We start from the raw sequence: 16755 nt of genomic DNA, 5'->3' as shown, positions 1-16755 counted from the left end.
CGTTGACAGGTTCTCCAGGCATGGCTACTGATTTATGCAGCTCCTCCAGAGTTACCACTCGCCTCTTGACTATTCTCTGATAAATACACCCTTTGCTCGGCCTACGCACTGCTTTCTCTCACAACTTTCTCCTTGATCTGTCTGGTGTATCTCTTTGTCTTTATTGTGCAGTTTGTTCACTAATGTTCACTAACAAACATCTAAGGCCTTCACAGATAAGCTGTATTTATAGAGATTAAATTACACACAGGTGAGAGACTAATTACTATTTAGCGGACTTCTGGAGACAATTTATTGCACCGAATTTTATTTAGTGGTTTACGACCAACTTCCAGATTTATTATTGTTGTTTTTCTTTCAATTAAAATCCCTGCATCTGTTTCCTTCCATCTTACAATTATGCAGAAATACGTTCTGTTATTCTGTCGCATAAAATCAGAATAAAATACATTGAAGTTTACATGAAATTGGATCCTTGTTTTGAAGCGGTGTGCCTCTGGATAGAAAACAAAAGCCAAAAGACATATATCTCCTGTGCAAAAATGAAGACTAATATTAATGTGGTGGTCTGAACTGGATGTGTGTTATCTATCTGCTTAAAATTGCTTCCTGCAATATATAAATAATAAAGCTTTAGTGACATATATTAAAAAAGTTCTGACAACAGCTGTAACATGGGTTGCTCTGTGTTTTAATGAATACTTCTGTAATGCAGTTATCTCTGAGGAGATAAAACACTGCGGACAAGCATGGATTTGCGCAGTATCGGGGACGCGCACGGACGCGCGCCCTGCTGCCCGCACCTCCTACTTCTCCGCAGAGCTGCGTGAAGCTGACACCCCATCTCCGCAGCTCTTAAAAAAGCTCGCCTCCTTTGCTTCACTGAGCGCTTTTTGTTGAAGTCTGGCGGACCTGAGTCTTCAGTGCGCTGCAGTGATTCTTGGCTCACTTTAAGAGATGTGCTGGAGTCAACTCTGCTGTGTTGCGAGAAGGTTTTTTTTTTTCGTTCAGAGGTTTTTAAATTGAGAAACCCGCTCTTAAAGTGGATCTTAAAGTTTGATCTGAAGCTGCATTCCAGCGGGCTCTGGATTATACTTTGCCAAGGTACGTTTACTGCGCTTCTATTGAGACTGAAATAGTTTGAGCGCACACCGAATCTAATGACAAGCTCTTTTCTTGTCCATCAGTTGAAATGGTTGCACTTTTCTTAACGTGTAAAGCTGAAGTAAAATTCATCAAATGAATTAGGAGGCTGCGATATCCATTATGTTAAGAACTAATCAATTCTTGGGTAAAGTTTAACGCCCTGAAGGTCTGAAAACAGTTCGGCTCTGTGAAAGCACAGTCTGCTTCGCATGTCTAAGACCGACTTCTAGCCGGGGACTTCAGCAGCGGTGCCTCGCATTCCTCCGCACCCGGGGCACGGTGAGTATCTCGGGTCAGGACTTGCTCCAGCGGGCGCTCTCAGATAGAGGAGGGTCCCCTGCAGAGATATGTGGAAACAGGATTACTTCTTATCTCTATCGCTTCTTCAGGCAGTGTTAGTGTTGAATTTTTCGGATATGAGGTTGTTATCTGCCTTCTTTCCACGGCTCCAGCCTGACCTCTGGCTGTCTTATCACCGTATGCGGGAATCTTTAATTTGCACGATTAGTTTGCGATGCCCAGCAGGGCAACCGAGGGAGCCTGTCAGCCAGGCCAGATGTCTGCTGAATATATCCTTCTGTCATTTCTTGTTTATAGCAGGCAATGACTACCTTCTGACTTTAAAAGACAAGTTGTAAATTTGGCTGTAAGTGAGGAAAATGACTGGCCCACCATCCATGCATTTTCTATACCTGGTTCTTCCATACTGGGTCACGGTGGAGCTGGTGCCTATATCCAGCAGTCTAAGGGCGAGAGGCGGAGTAAACCCTGGACAGGTCAGTCCATTGCAGGCCAACACAACACAGAAACACACAGGACAAACAACTATGCACACTAAGATTCTTTACACAAAGAATGATATATTTACAGCAATTATTTATGCTAATTTCAAAGGTTATAGTTTACAGCTGATAGAAAACCCATAATCCAAGCATAATAATGGAAACAATATCACATATCAATATATGCAATATCGCAATTGCAACTTTGGACGCAATATTTGGTTCAGTGCTGTATTTCAAGTCTCATGTATTTATGCTCTGTATATCAATCATATATTTGGCCAATTAGATGGACTATAACTGCCCTTCATGGCAAAACACCTGACATATATTTTTAATCTGTGCGATACTTGAACCCATGATGGCCGCACTGCTTTTGGTAAGCATCACTTTTTTGGTCACTAAAGTCTCTATCTCTTTCCATTTAGCTGTCTTAACATATTTGCTTGCAAAATGTGAATACTTTCCAAGGTACAAAATATTACATGCGGACAGTACTTGGATTATTGCACACAAGGAAAGTTGTGTTGATGATTGTTATTTGATATATTGTGCAGCTGTAATTTAAACTGCTGTAAAAAGAATGTCATGGTATTTTTGTTGTGTAGGATAATTTCCGGGCTACAATTTTTAAATACTAAACGGGTAAATGAGCATTGAAATAATAATAAAAATAAAGTTATGATATACATTAACTTTTTTTGTTTAGGTAATTTGCTGTTAATTCATAATTGCTGAATCCTGTGCCCCAGCCATTTTTTAGATGATAAAATACATTATTAATCACTATTTATAGTCCTCTAAATCTACACTGTTTTGTGATTTATTGGTAGTAAGGAATGCCTCTGATGCATGACTTCTGGTTTTTAATAAGGCTCAGCAGTCTTATTTTGATCTCACACTGTTGCCCTGTCTAATCTGTGAGGAGTCTGATGCACTAAGAAAGCCTAAAGTGGAACATGAGGATGGGAAAAGCAAAGAAAGGTGGAGGCAGAGGGATGGCAAAGGTAGAGGCGGAGAGAAGAACAAACATTCCTGCCTCGGTGTCTCAGCAATTTAATTAAGGTTTTTGTGAGATGCAGCAGTGAACCCCTCGAGGTGAAGGCTTAACCCAAACTACCCCCTCACCCTCCATGTTTTCAAAGCTGGACTAACCCCACAGGGTCAGCTAATAAGTGTTCGGGTCATGCCACCATGACAACTAAACAGGACAGAACTGAAAGGAAAGCTCACCAATCAGGGAGTTAATAACCCCATGAGGGAAGTTAAGGAGGTACAAGGTGAAGAAGATGGGGTTCTGCTCTGTATCGTGTGTGTGTGTGTGTGTGTGTGTAAGGTTTCATTTGCTATCAGCCACATTAACTAATAATCCCTCCTCTTTGTGAGCCTAAGTGTGCCTTGTGGTGCTCAACACACACCGATACACACAAGCTGGCTTCTCTGCTCAGGTCAGATTTCTGTCACTGTACCGCTTTTTCTTGATGGAAAGTAACATCAGTGACTAAAGTGGGTGACATTTTTCTGATGCCTGTAACTTAAGTTAGGCCTCCTTATAAATGTTGTAATTTCTATTTTCATTACATCTTAGGTGCAAAGTTTTTCTTGGCTGTCAGGATTTAATAAAGGATCTTTTGGCTGCAGTTAGATAAATCTAATTTCCAGCTTCACGTGTTCCCTCTGCTGTTCTGGTTAAGCTTTTGACTAGATTTGGCATTACATGGAGCAGGAAGTCACTAACATTCTGCACATTCAAAGATCTGGTTACAACATTACAACAAAAATATTTTCCATGATGTCCCAGATGTCTCAGATCTACCCCACCTTGATCAGCCGGAGCCAGTAGTCACATGACTGGTAATGTGGTTTAGTGGAGATGAATTAGTTTGATACTGACAATAGAAAAAGTGTTCATTTTTGTATTGACAGGTTCATTTTTAGCCTCCTGATTGTTTTTTTTTCTTTATTTTCAGCAGTGTTGTTCATGTTTACCCACTAAAGGTCTAGTTTTCTGAGCCACACGCATTTGCAACCTATTGCCATGTTGTTTACTTTTAATACATTCTCACCTTTTCTCTATGCTTGCATTAGCCATATTTTAATTTGGCTGCTCTCATGAACATATTTTCCTGCTTTGGTTGTCAAAGTTTGTGTCAGTTTTTGTCTGAAAACAGGAAAATAGGGAAAATGTTTGGAATTGTGGCTTTGGGGTTGATTAAATCATGGTTCGGACAACATAATCACTTATTTAAATTAAAGACAACATATATGGTTTTATTTTGGCCATAGCTGTATTATAGTGACAGAGAAAAGCAAGAAGTGTCTGAATACATTAAGATGCAGGTTTATTCCTCTACTTGGCTCCACTGTACCTGCGAACCAATATATGGACTCCCTGCCTGCAACAGCCAAATTATCATGCGTAGAGTTTGTGCTCTGAGTTGCTTTTGTTTTTAAAATACACTAATTATCAAGTGCAGTTATTTTAAAATGACTAATGCGCAAATTAAAATATTGTGGCAAATGTTTTTGTAAAACTTTAATCTGCCAATACCAATTTGATCTGGTACTGATTTCTTTCTAGCAACTATATTTAACAGCATTCACATCTTTTTATTCTTGCCTTCCTATTGAGAGCAGTGATTTATTATTTATATCAGGAGAAGAGGTGGCTGCATGGGGGCACAGTTGTTAGCACCATTGCCTTACAGCAAAAAGGTCCTCGGGTCTTTCTACATGGTGCTTGCATGTTCTCTTTGTGCATGGATGGGTTTTCTCCAGGTACTCCGGCTTTCCTCTAAAGTCCAAAAAAATGTATGTTCGGTTAATTGGTCTCTCTGAATTGCCCTTGAGTGTGAGTTTCTGCATGCAGGGAACTTTCCAGGTTGTGCCTCACCTCTTGCCCCAACATGCTGCATGGGATGCGCACCAGCCCCCTGTGACCCTGCTAGTGTAAGTACGTGTAGATAACGGAGGGATGGTTGGTTGAAGCAGAGGCAGCATCATCAAGTGTTTGCTAAAGATTAGACACTCTAAAATAGAATTTCACTTTTTATCTTAAAACAAAGATAAAATGATTTCGGATTTGACATTTTAAACTCTCTTTAGCATCACATGCTGCAGAGTTAGCATTAGTAAGTATAATAAGCAAACACTATTCTGTAGCAAATACAAACACCTTACACTGAAAATACTGAAAACGTTGAGTCATTCTCTTTCAGTAACAAATTTGTCCATTTTGAAAAGTGTTATTAGTGTGAGCTGTTAGTGTGGTGCATTCACTTACTAGAAGAAGTTCAGATTTCTGAGTTTTATACCAGCCGATCACTGGTAAGGGCAGGTAAACCTGAAAATTGGCAGCAGGGAGAGTTGATGCTACCCTGTCCTCAGCCTATTGTAGTGTCGACATAATCAAATTCTAACATGAATTTGCTCTATTATAGTTTGTGTTAAAATATCAACCTATTTTGGTTTCTGTTTTCATAGTCTTAAAATATCTCACATTACATCTTTACAAGCTTCCCTGACACCAAAGGAATTTTAAACTCCAACTTGAAGCTTAAATTGTTCACCAGATTGTAGCCTCTGCAATGTCTGAGCTCACACCCTGCCTCTGCACCTCTGCCTGCACAGTTTAGGGGGTTGTTACTCCTTTACTAACCCATGAAGCATGCCTTTAAGTACATTCCCCCAAGTTATCCTCACAGTGTCATCTATAAACATGGTGGGTCTGTAGCAAGGTAAAAAGCTTGGGTCAGAAAAATACACCTCGTAACATTCCTCTGTGGTACCAGGAGACACTCAGAGACAAAGATGCCTTCAACAGCATATCTCTGGTCAGATTACTTTAATGTCTATTCTAGTAAACGTAATTTAATTGATTGTAAAGATGAAAATATCCAGCAGAAAAAAGTTTTCAGCTATTAAAACTTGTGACTTAATTTTACAGCTATTAAGAATTTCAGAGAAGCAGTTGTTCATTTAGTTTGAATTAGAAGTGGCAGTTTATGTTTGTAATATAGAAAACTCTCTGTCTAGAGGAACAATACTACTTGAGGGCGTATGGGTCTGAGATGGTGGAGGACAGATTAAAGAAAACCCCACCCTTCACCGCCACTTCTCCTTAGCCCCGCTATTGTTTTGTCCTAAGGGGCAGATAGTTAGGCATACACCCTTTCATGCTCATTCAATAGACCAGGGCCCCCTAAGCACACTTTAGCGCACACACACACACACACACACACACACACACACACACACACACACACACACACACACACACACACACACACACACACACACACACACACACACATTCAGGTGGTAAATAGACAGCTCCCTTAGGTTTGCGGAGCCTCATCAAAGCACTTTAGAAGACAGTTGTCTGAATCTATGATATTCCTACAAACCCAAAAGGCCCGACAGGTAAGGTGAGCTGCTGTGTGACAGAAGATAACCTGCAATGCTGGAAACCTCTGACAGGCACACTAAGAGACATTCTTCTGATCATTTGCACTTTCCTGCTGTCAGGAAGTGTGATATGTTAATGAGACACAGAGGCCTCAGGTTTTAAACCCATTTTGCAAGGGCCCTGCTGGGTCATTTATAACTAAGCCAATAATATATAGCAGATTACAGTGCACTGCAAAAATGTTCATATCCAGTAAGCTTTTTCACATTTTCTCACATAACCACAGATGTTATTTAATAGGGATATATACTGTATGTAGGGGACAAACACAAAAGGGAGCGTCCTTGGGAGGTGAATGAAAATGATGCATGTTTTAAACTATTCATTCAGCCCACCAGTTGCAGTAATGGCATTTTAAGGCTTTCGAGGTGTGTCTCTAGGTCATTTGTCTTGACAAAAGAGCACAAGAACTGTTTGATTGGATGCAGAGTGTCTGTGAACATCAGTTTTCAGGTTTTGCTACAAATTCTCCATTCTATTGATATCTGGACTTTGACTATGCCAATTCTAACACGTGAATATGCTTTGATTTAAACCATTCCATTGAAATTTTGGTTGTATATTTAGGGTTGGTGTTCAGCCTGGAAGGTGAACATCCAGGTTTGCCCAGTATCGAGCTCCATTCACCTTCTCATATGTTCTGATTAATTTGAAGAAAACTCTTCCTACGGCATGAGGCTGCCACCGTCTTGTTTCATTGTGGTAATGGTGTGTTCAGGGTGATGTTAGTTTTAAAAACACAGTAGTGTTTTGCCTATAGGTTGTGCTTGCTGGGCCCCCTACATGGCTTGTGGTACATTTTAAGCAGTACTTCTATTAGCTTTCATTTAACAATAGTTTTATTTCTCGCCACTCTTTTATAAAGACTAGATTTGTTGTGCTTAACTAATAGTTGTCCTGTCAACAGATTCTTCCACCTGAGCTGTGAATCTTCCAGAGTTCTCACAGGCCTATTTGCTGCATTCAGTTTAGGTGGATGGCCATGTCATAGTAGGTTCGTAAGTGTGTCATACTCTTACATACCCTTACCATTTAGTGATAATGGATTGAACAGCACGCTGTGAGATTGTGGAATATTGTTTTATAACCTAAATCTTATTTAAATTTCTCCACACCTTTCTCCCTGATCTGACTGGTGTGTTCCTCAGTCATCAGACAAGGAGGTAGAGCTAATTTGTCTGGTAGCTTTGGAAAAACAAAAGAAAAGAAGGTGGTACATACACAACCAGACTAGGGATGCAAGAGGGGAAGTATACCTGATTGCGCGGCGCAGAGAGTGACATTGACATTGCGCATCCTCGTACTGGTTGTTTGGAGCAGTGTGTCACATTAAAAACAGCTTGATGCATATGTGATCATAAAAACTGAGCTTTATATGGACATGTCCAGCGGACGTCTGCTCTGCGTCCGCTTGATTACGCGCGGACGTCCCCGGAGCCAAGTATGCCCGACTCTGTGGTAGCCTTGAATGTATAGGGTTCGATTGAATTTTATTTAAGGGAGTCAGATTAGAAGAGGCTGAATATATATACACAGCAAACATTTTAGGTTTGTATTTGAAAAAAAACAAAACAGGTATCATATTCCTTCCACCTTATTTGCTACTTTGTGTTAATTTATCACATCGAATCCAAATGAAAACATTAAAATCAGTGGCTGTAACTTGACAAAAGTGAAAAGGTCTAAGGAGTAGGAATACTCAGAAAGAGATTTAGTAAGGGACCCGCAAGATGAGCTAACGTGTAACAACATAACAATATCAACTCAGCTGTATTGTTATCTGCGTTACAGTGTGATAATATTGTTCTGAACAAATCATAATTTTAGACATATCTTAATCGAAGTTTAGGAGCTATTAGTGACTCAGTCTGGTCCTGCATTGTTATGATGAAACACCATGTACTTTGTTATTTAAATAATCAGTTTTTTTATTCGCTAATCTATTTATAATAATTCATATGAAAAAAACATTCAGACTTCAAGGATTTTCATAAAGAGAAGAAATTTGACATTGTTCAGTTGTCTTATGTTTTCTCACCCTGTTGGCACACTGAAGCACTTGCATGTAGAATCACTTAGTCCTCTTGTGATGCCTCGCTGCAGCTGGTTGTGGATTAAAAGGTCAGAGGTCAAAGGGTGAACGAGTCGACCCACAGAGAAGCCAGTGAAGCAGAAGAAACACAGATACAGAAGAGGTTTACAATCAGTCAAACTTACCATCGAATGCTAAAAACAAATAAATGACCTTTCTGACTGTGTAATGAAACTGTGCATTTTAGAGATTTGCCGTGTTTAGATTTGGGTGGAAGCCCACCATCTGATGATGGCTGGAAGAGAAACAGATCAAAGCAAAACGCTGAGCCTGTAGCTTAACTATAGTAACACCTCAACCACCCTCAGAACCTGAGCCAGGTCCATTCTGGTCGATCACAACCAGCACGCTTCTGCGTTTGTTCTGCTTTTGTTTCAGATGTTGTCTTAGGGAAATGTGACAACTCTGTGAATGTCAAAGTTCTTCTATTCTGAATAAAGCGTGGTACATGGAAACGCACGTCATGATCGGATTATTTGATTTTGCGGCCATATATTAAGGAATGCATTCGGATTCATTTAATTTAAGAAATGTTGTGCATGTAAACATACCTAATGACTCTAACCAACAGCCAGAGACAGAATAGTTTAAATCGAGGCGTATCTATGTTAGAATGGTCTAGTCGTTGTCCAGACTGCAAAACAAATGAGAATTTGTGAACAGACTTGAAAATTGAGGTTCTTTATACACTCTGACTGAGCTTGAGCTATTTTTCAAAGAATAATGGACAAAATCTTCAGTCTCTAGATAAGGAGAGCTGGTGGAGACATACTCCAAAAGACTCAAAACGGTAACTGAAATGTAAGGTGGTTATACAAAGTATTGTCTACAATTGAACACCATACCTTCACATTTTTTATAAAACATTTGATAAACAGGTTTCATTATCTGTTAACATCATAAGTATACTTTGTATTGGTCTATCAAATGACATTACAATGCAATACCTTAAAGTTTGCGGTTATAACATTAAACAAATTTAAACCTAAAGGGTACGGATACTTTTGCATGACACTTTGTGCATGCACAACACGCAGCTTCGTGTCAACAAAACTGTGATTATTTCCTGCTCATTCCTAAAGAGTATTTGCAGACTGAAAAACTTTGTTCAGCAAAATCTGAGAATAAGAAAACATTTTATGTCCATAAGCAGTTTTGTGTGGTAAATGATGAAAGCAATATGCATAACTTTTCATTACTGTTCTTCCTATGTTTGTGGTGTCAGACGCATCACTTTAATCTGACTGGGCTTGAGAAACCATTGTTCTTTTTGAAACCAGTTTAGTGAGCTGTGGTAGCGGGCATGTCTGAGGTGTTTTTAATTTGAATATCTTCTTCACAAATGAGAACCAAATGGCACTTCAGAGAGTTGTAACGTGGATAAAAAGTTAGTCAACAGCAACTTTAAAGAACGATAGGGTAGAAGAGAGGACTTAATTTTAGAAGTGCTGAAAGTGGAAATCATAAATGTGGAGAAACTCAAGAAAATTAAAGTGTTAAGGATGGAGTGTACGTGCAAAAACCTTTGATAGATTTATTTGTGAAACTGAAGTTTATTCTAAATTAGGCATGTCCCAGGTAGGACTTTTTGATGCCAGTTCTGTCCCGAGTTCTCCAAGAAAAGCCATTTGGCAATATCAAGTTTAGATATGGGCCAGCTACCTGTCTTTTTAAAAAAGTTAAGCTTTCAAAACGTAAAACATTTATTTTCTTTTATGACCTAAGAGAAGACACCATGGAGCATTTTGCACTGGTCCCATAACCCAACACAGTATTCTCAAATTTTGTTATTACTGGCATCCCATACCGAATGCCTGGACACACTTCGTTTAAAGAGAGGAGAGGGTGACTCAAAGTCAAAATGACTAGTCGGAGCCAAAGAAAACACAGTAGTATCAGCATGACCTTTTCTATTAACAAAACCTGTAAAGCAAAGTTTAACATTTGCCAGAAAAATATCTCAATTACATCCTGGCTTATCAAATAATTTAAAACAGTATTTAAAAATACAGAAGATGAGACATTAAAATATATTTCACACATTTGAAATGAACTTATGATCAATATTTAAAGAATAATAATAATAGAACAATTACAACTCAAACATGTGTTAACAAAACGAAGCGCACAGCCTATAACACCATTCTGGAAGTATGTGAGAACATTGTTAAAAGGATTCCGATTGGGATCCTGATACACAATACTTAGCCTAAATTATATCGGTGTAAAGCAGTTCAGGACAGCCTGCTGTTTCTGCGTCCTGACAGTAAATCAGCATAATTCTCTATATTTGCAAAACTGAAGCATATTCCTGTAGACATTTATTTCTGGATTTATATATGCAAGGAACTGGTTTTATCTCTCAAATTAATTAAAAAGTTTAAATTCTTAAGTCATTGGCAATCTAAGTGATCGTATCCCTATGGCCTTGATTGAAACTGTAAACATTGTTGCAAACCTGTTTTTCCCACATTGATAACTAGATCTTCACTAAAAGGTTGCCAAAAATCTGTCAGAACATTTGCAATCGCTCTCATTTGTGGTATAGAAGCCACATCAGTTTTTTACATTGTTGCCACAGGCAAAACTGAAGCTGTCTTTTTAAGGTTTAGATACCTGCCAGCCTTTGTTTCCAGCTTCCAAAGAAGGACGAGTGTTAGTTTCTGTTTGTCATGTGTATTACATCAGGACATTGTAATCGCTCTTGGCTAATGCAAGACACTCCATAAACAAAGACAGTCTAGTGTAGGTCCAAACCAAGCAGTCACCAGGTCAGTCAGCTGCAGAAACATTACTCCATGCCTCTGATAGGGGCCAAAACACACCAGGCTGCTCCCAGTGTGACAGATGAGACATATTATACAAATTGATGCGGCGCGGATTAACAGAGCAATTTTCCGGCCTCAGTCACTGTGGAAAAAATCTTAGTGTATCTGTGTTGAGTCTTGATTGGGTTGATAGCCAGTTCAGAGCTCTTTGCTCATTAAAACTTATTGGCTGCCATTTTTCAAAGTGACTGGAAGAGGTTCTTAATCAACGGCTGTATCATAATTTTCTTAGAAATGTTTTGACTCTACTTGAAATGTAGGACTTCAGGCCTGCCTGGATAAATATACTAAACACTAGTTTTTTTAAACATATATCTTGATCTGTATCAGAAATTGTCTAGCCTGGCAGGAAGCAAGGTAACGGCTAATTTAAATAGTTTCTTAATAATGATTGAACTAATTAAAGCACTAAAAAGAAACAAAAGGACGTAAAAAACAGTTTAAAATAAAAAATTTTAAACTATTTTGTAATTTTGCAGTTGTGTTAATTTTGTACACAATTTCAGCCATGTGACATTTTGTACCAACCATGCATAAATTCTTATCCGCTTTGGGGATCTTTTATATCCGCTTTAAAAGTCTGTGATTTAAAAAAACGTTTTTCACTGACCCACTCTTTGTCCACTGTGAGATAATGCGGTTATGTAACTAATAAATATCTACTATCAGGATATCATTTGATTTAACCACAAGTCATAAACTGTTAGACTTGCAAGAATCCAACTGGGAATTGGAAGCACGGTCAATGAAAATAGGGGAAAATATATTCAGAAGATACAATTTATTATATTAAATTATACATTAGATACAAACATGTTTGTGAATATTCATGTCTGTAATTTTTCAAAAATAATTAACTACCAAGAGAACAGTTCAGACCTGCCTAGAAAAACATGAAGACTATCGAATCAGGCAAGAAACATGGTGACGGCTTTCATACAACCCCAATTCCAATGAAGTTGGGACATTAAATGTAAATAAAATGAAAATAAAAACCGAATACAGTGATTTGCAAGCCCTGTTGAACATATATGCAATTGAATACACTACAAAGATCAGATAGTTAATGTTCAAACTGATAAACTATTGTTTTTTTTTTCAAATATTCGCACTTGTTGAATTTGATGCTTGCAGCACGTTCCACAAAACCGTAGACTGGGACAACAGGAGACTGGGAAAGTTGAGGAATGCTCAAAAAACACCTGTTTGGAACATTTCTGTGTATTGTATTAATTTGCTTGTACAGATTTTGTAAATCACTGTATTCTGTCTTTATTTACGTTTTACACAATGTCCCAACTTCATTGGAATTGGGGTTGTAAATAACTTTCGAAACAATGACTGAACAAATTTGAGCATCAAAAAGAAACAAAAACATATAATAACCAATAATAGAAACTTTTTTTTATCTGAATTTTTTATTTTAACTCCAAACTTTTTTAGCATTGCTTTAGGTTGGGGTCATAAGTGTCAAGCAAACTAAAGTGCATTAGGAATAAAAACTTTGATGTGACTTGGTTATAAAATCCCTTTTACTGAAAAAAACTACATATTAACAGCTTGAAAAATGGCTAGATCCACCAGGACTGATAAAGACTTGTTTTTTAGATTTGTTGGGATTCTGTTTAGTTTGGAGAGCAGAGCTGTGGCTTTCCAGCTAATATGCAAACATTTTTTATTTTAATTGCACTTGCACTAAGTGCATTTTTGTAGTCATGTGTCTGGTGCTCCTTTCTTTTTGTTAGTGTGTTTTTTAATTGCATGTGTGTCTGAGTATGCAGCCCTCTTATCTATATAAACAAAACATAATTTCTCCCCATTCCTCCCTCCTTAAATCCCTCCAAAGCCCCCAAGGCTCTTTTCATAGGCGTGTGTCCGCGCCTGGTCTGCAGTCAAGCGTGTCGTCGCCATTCCTTCACGTGTCTCTACGTCGGAGTCCAGTTTCACCCCACAGAGTGCAGCGAGGCCTGTGATTTAACCAAAAGCATATGGAATGGCATGTTCGGGATCAAAGTCAACATTGGTTGGAGCTTTGTCACCGGCAGCACAGAGTCAGTGGAGTTTAAAAAGTGCTTTTTTCTTCAGTTTTTTGTTCAGTACTGTCTATTAGTCACTAATGCCTGAACCTTTACTGCAGGGTTATATGACTGGCTGCAGTTTGCTTATTTGTAGCTCAGATTGATGACTTTAAATTGTATTAATTTTGTTTTGCTGATCCTTTGGAAATTCAGACTTGGCATATTTAGCAAAACCTGCTGTTGTAGCATCTCAGAACAAATAATGACCAGAAAAAAAATTAGCTGCTTATGTTATGTTAATAACTTTTTAGAGACACACTGATCAGAATTTTTGACCCGGCGACATTGATTTTAGCTGATTCTAATTTTTCCTTTTAACAGCTATGATATAACAAGACAAGATTACAGTTTTTCCTTGTGTTTTCTAGGCACCATGCCAGGATCAGTCATTAATTATTTGCATACGACTGCTGAATAATTCACTCTCTCATGGCCTGAATGAACAAAGAGATATCTGGACAGTTTCCCTGTAGCTCCTTACATCTAATCATTTTGAGGTCTGAGCTGTACATTTCTGATTTCAGTTATCTTAAAGGATAAATATAAAACAAATTGGGTAAACCTTGTTGTAATTCAGACATTAAACACAACTATAGATTCATGCAGATATTGCTGCTGCAGCTAATGGTTGTAGTTTTGAATGTAATATAAAAGAAAACTGAAAACAAAATCCACTGTAAAACTGAGTGAGCACTGGTCAGAGACAAGAAAGGGAAAATAGTAAATTTTGATCACTTGCAAATCAGCATTTGTAGACCTAAAACTTTCAACTTTGAATTCTGCTTTATTTTATAGCGATGGAAACAAATGTGGCAATAAAAAGTAAAACCGAAAAGGCAATTTTTGGCAACATCCTTAGCTAAAAAAGGCAATAAAAATATATATTTATATTTTTCCAACTATCCACACCTGTCCCCATGAACATGTGATAAAATAATACTAAACAATAAATAATAAAGACAATATTCTCAGCTTCTGTGCGATGCCCACCTGTTTCAGGAGAAAAGTTTTAGTTTTCCCTTCACCTGACACAGCAGCCATAAATATTGCCAGCACAGGCATTATTTACGATATTGTCTTTAGAAGCACTGTCAACAATGGCTCTGCTCACATTAAAATAGTAAAAATCAGTCCTTGATTCGGCCTGTGCTTCAAAAATGTCGGGAAAATGCCATGACATTGTTATTGTACGGAGCTATGCTCTGCAAGATGCTTTGTTAGGGCATTCACACCAGCTTTGTAATTTTTCATACATCGCACAAACTTCGTTGTTGGCTCAGGAGAGGAATGCCTCTCCACCACCGTTGCTTACTGCTTGTATGTTTGACGTAGAGTTATTCTTGGTTAGATCAGGGGACCTTATCTGACATATTTCGTAAGAGTCAACCACCCTAAACAGAGATCAGAACCTAAATAAGTGGGAACAGACTGAAATAAAAATGTTTTTAGATTATAATGTACAATTGAATTACATTACAAGTGATATTTAACCATTTTAAAGGCCATTCACCTTCCTCTTTCGTTGTAGTTAAGTATTTTCATGAATATGGAGATAAATGGTCTTTAAATGTGCAAATGGCAAGAAATCGGGGGTACGAATTAGCAAAGGGGCAAATTCACTTGCAGTCATCCTACTGACCAATACTGGTACATTAGTACATTGTTGCCAAAAGTAATTACTCATCAGTACTCACACATATGAAATGTAGTGACATCCCATTTTTAAACCATTTGGTTTAATATGATGTCAGCCCACCTGTTGCAGCTTCATCTCTTATGGGAAGGCTTTGCACCAGGATTAGAAATGTGTTTAAGGGAATTTGTTTACCATTCTTCCAGAAAGCCATTTATGAGGACAAACACTGATGTTAGACGACAGGGTCTTGCACACAGTCTCTGCTGTCATTGAGAGAACTCCCTCTTTCATATCACAATGGACCTTGGTTTGTGTACTGGTGCAGTCATGTTGGAACAGGAAGGGACCATGCTTAAACTGCTCACACAAAGTTGGGAGGATGAAATTGTCTAGAATATGTTAGTATGCTGAAGAATGAAAACTTGGAACTAATTGGCCGAGCCCAACTCCTGCCACAAAACCCCACATTATAATCAACTCTGCAACAAACTTTATACTTGACCCAACGCAGTCAGGCAAGTTTCCTTTTCGCGGCAACTGTGAAAACCCAGACTCATCCGTTAGATTACCAGACAGAGGCAGGAGTCGTCCCTCCAGAGAACACGTCTCCAATGATCTGATATTTTCATCTGCTGATTTTTTTATCAATCTTGATGTTCAGCACTTTGGTCACTGCCTGCTGTTTATAAAGTGCTTAATGAATAAAGTTGGCTGGTTTTTACGCGTTTCAGCTGAACATCAGCCACATTCCCAAGAAAAAAAAAAGAGTGAGCAAACATAATGGTATCATGACCTCTAACCTGAAGCAACTAAATCTTTCATAGGGTAACTTTGGTATTTTTTGGGGAGGGATGTAGGAATCTTTGTAATAAAATAATGTTAATGCATTAAGGTCACTTTAACATTAGGTTTGAGATATAAGTTATTTCCCATTTAAGGGGAGCACATATCAGTTTATCAGCTGATAGTAAAGCAAGTGCCAAACAGGGAGTGCCTGGCTTTTGTCATGATTAATGGTATGTAGCAGAGATAAGGTGTGATAGGTTTGTTTGTGTCTGTGTGTGTTTAAGCAATGAGGTCATCATTGATCTAAATAGTAGCTGCATATACTTAAATGTATCTGCCATTGTCCAAGGGATTGTTTTTGTTTGGTCGTGACACATCTTTCAAAAGATGATAAACTCTGCTCAAACTTCAATGGGTTCCATGTTTCTCTGTCTCTTGGAGACTCAAAGATTTCCTGCCACAATTGCCCTTCAAAAGACACTTTCCACATGTGTGAAGCTGCTTTTAAACTCCAAAATAATGTCAAGGAACAGGCCCGGTCTTGTAAACTCTAAGGAGCAGACTCTGAGCAGCTCTGAGGAGCACTGAGCGGCAACCCAAAGAGTTAAAAATCTGATTCTTTTTCTGTTGCTGTGAATAAAGCAGCCATTGTTTCTGGGTCATGAACCAGTCAAGGTCACCAGCTTTAACAGAACCAAACAAACACAACGCAGCTAATTGATTTGCTTTCCAGCAGAGACAAGAATGAGCATGTGTGTAAGTGTGTGTTTACTTTAAGGGATCTGTCAGGAGTCAGAGCAAATAGATAAGTGACAAAATAAACAGCCACCCCACACAGGACAAAACAACATCCTTCTGCAGGAAGATGGCTCTACTCTCAAACTATTCTCATGTTTTTTAGAGGGTAAACTGCTTTTTCTGTTGTAATCCAATCATGAG

At 38.4% G+C, this 16755-nt stretch overlaps 1 protein-coding gene across 1 annotated transcript in view; it reads left to right on the top strand.

Annotated features, from left to right (window-relative positions):
* Window positions 1–850: 850 nt before the first annotated feature.
* Window positions 851–16755, top strand: part of LOC124868747 (vasorin-like) — a 32397-nt gene continuing 16492 nt past the window's right edge. The window contains exon 1 of the mRNA XM_047366283.1: window positions 851–1104. The gene's annotated coding sequence lies outside the window, so the exon portion shown is untranslated. The remainder of the gene's footprint in view (window positions 1105–16755) is intronic.

This window comes from Girardinichthys multiradiatus, chromosome 5 (assembly GCF_021462225.1).
Source record: "Girardinichthys multiradiatus isolate DD_20200921_A chromosome 5, DD_fGirMul_XY1, whole genome shotgun sequence".
NCBI classification, from domain to species: domain Eukaryota; kingdom Metazoa; phylum Chordata; class Actinopteri; order Cyprinodontiformes; family Goodeidae; genus Girardinichthys; species Girardinichthys multiradiatus.
Note: the sequence above shows the minus strand (reverse complement) of the source record. Positions and strands in the feature narration are given on the sequence as shown.